Here is a 2,497-nt window from a genome sequence, read left to right as displayed (position 1 = left end):
CAGCATTTCTGGACAAGCCTGTGGCCACACTGGCCTTTCTCAGTTATTATGGTGGGGAGCCAGGCCTAGACAGAAAGGCAGATAGAGGCCTTTGGAAGTCAGCTGCAGCGCACCGAGGTGAGAGGTGCAAGAGCCATTCGCAGGGCACTGATGGTGGCTGCTGGAGTCCTATAAGGGTGTGCATGTAGATTGTTGGGGAGGGAGACTCTCACAGTTATGGTCTCTATAAATATTTCTACCCTTTAATAAAGTATAATCGAAAATTTGGAATAGTAAACAAAAGCATTTTTAAAGAAAGAAAGCTTTAAAAAAAAAAAGAAATCTGGAGGATAGTGGTGTGGGCTCCATGGGTATATACATTGTCAAGATTTATCATACTGTATATTTAAAATCTGTGCATTTCACTGTATGTAAATTATACCTGAATTTAAAAAGAGGCAGGCATGAAATTCCAGATCTTAGTACCTTTCAGTAGATTCCTAAGTTCCCACATATTTGGGGCATACTTGCCTGAATCTCTAAAATTCTTTCCGGGCTGTGGACCAACAGTTGAAGCCTTTTCTCTAGACTTTCGGTCGAGAAATGTTGAAATGGGGTATTGGCAAATCAGTGGATTGAACTCTGGGGTCTTGACTCCTCAGTAATAAAGCCGCTCCTTCAACTACTTCAGTGCCATGGTTTGTGCCCGTGCCACCCTCACTTGGGCTCTCCTTGCCACCGTGGCATGTGTTTTGCAAGCGAAATGGCTAGGGATTCCACATAGGAGGCCACAGGTCGAAGATGTGCAGCGTGGAAGACGCTGACAAAGGGTCTGATCTTATGAATGAGCCACTTTGGTCAAACTAGCCGAGTCCCCCCTGCCACAGCTGGGTAGGGAGATGAAGCTGAGCGGATATTTCGGGATGGGCATTCCGTGAGGTTCAATTTCAATGCCTGGTGCATACTGGGCACTCAGTAAATGTTTGATGGGGGAGCGCATTGCCTCTAACTCACTGGTATTGCCTGGGACCATCCTCAGCTACAAATGGAAAGGGGTGGAGGTGAGAGAGGCACCACTAATATGGAGGCCGTTGGGCCATTCTCTTCTTTCTCAAAGGACCCGGATCTGATGAGGTGGGCCTTCACAGGGGAGGGCCTTTCTAATGACTTCAATTAATTTACTTGACGCTGGTGGGTAGAGTGCCAGAGGCTGAAAAAGATGAAAGGCCCTGAAGAGGAAAAGCTTTGATGTCACTGCAATCCCGTTCAGATTCAGAAAGGTTTTCTGGGGAACTTTATATCTTAACCACAAAAACCTCACAGGTTGATCAGTCACGCAAGGAAATTTTTGTCATTCTCTGGGATTGGTGGCTAATGAGAGGTTGGATGGAAAGCCAAGAGGCACGGAAGGCGTGCGGTTCCTGGGGGTGGCAAGTGTGTGTGATGGTGGGAGAGGCAGAAGAGGCAAGGCATATGCAGAGGGGCAGAGGGTGATGGTAGTGTGTAGGTGACAGTCACATTTTCAGGGCAGTGCTATGCTTATTCTACAGAGTTCAATGTAGGTGAATGTAATTTTTCAGCCTGTTGTGTTCTTCCAGACTCATTGTCTAAGTCTTACTGTGTTTGTTCCTAAAGCTAATCTAATCTAGGTAGGCATGTGAGCTGATACCTCCTGGCCATTTAGACACACACACACACACACACACACACACACCCCTTGGCATCTTATTCGTGCCCAATTTAAATAATCAGAAAACTCAGAGAAGTACAATAACATTGCAGGTGTGTCATGAGTAGAATTTTAGTAGACAGAAGCCTGGAAAGCAACTGTATTATTTTCTGCTAAAGATGAGGAAATGGAGGCTTGTACCTGGGAACTGACCTGTCATCCACCTAGACCAGGGGTTCTTAACTTCAGTACTAGTGACGTTTAGGGCCCGTCAGTTCTTTGCTGTAGTGGATTGTCTCGGGATGTTTAGCAGCGTCCCTGGCCTCTAACCACTAGATGCCACTAGCACCTCCCCCTAGCTGTCACATTCAGAAATATCTCCAGACATTGCTAACGTCCCCTGAGGAGCAAAATCAGCCCAGGTTGAGAAGCACTGGCCTAGATAGAAGCCTGGTAGGTCCTAGAATCCAACATTTACTGTAGTGCTCTGTGTGATTTGGGGGTTTCAAGTGATGACTCGTATGGCTTCAGGATCCCATACACACATTTGGATGGAATGATCGCACGGGAGGTGTGCATGACGGAACCGACAGCGTTCAGGTGCCCAGCCGGGATATCTGTCTTACCAGGGCACGCGTTTCCTAATAGCTCTAAATCACCTGGGGTTTTTTTTAGCATGTGCTAGCTTAGAGCACATGAAATTGCCATTTTTTGTGTGTGACCAAGATGGTCAAATATCAGCAGTTTTTATATGGTTCAATCCATGCACACAAACTTTGGAAGATATGCCTTGAAATTCCCTAGTTCTTGAATGTGAAAATGCTTGTTTAGGCCCATGACTTTTCGCAG

Source organism: Crocuta crocuta, unplaced genomic scaffold (genome assembly GCF_008692635.1).
Source record: "Crocuta crocuta isolate KB4526 unplaced genomic scaffold, BGI_CrCroc_1.0 scaffold657, whole genome shotgun sequence".
NCBI classification, from domain to species: Eukaryota; Metazoa; Chordata; class Mammalia; order Carnivora; family Hyaenidae; genus Crocuta; species Crocuta crocuta.
The sequence above is the reverse complement of the archived record's forward strand: the minus strand, read 5'-3'. Positions refer to the sequence as shown.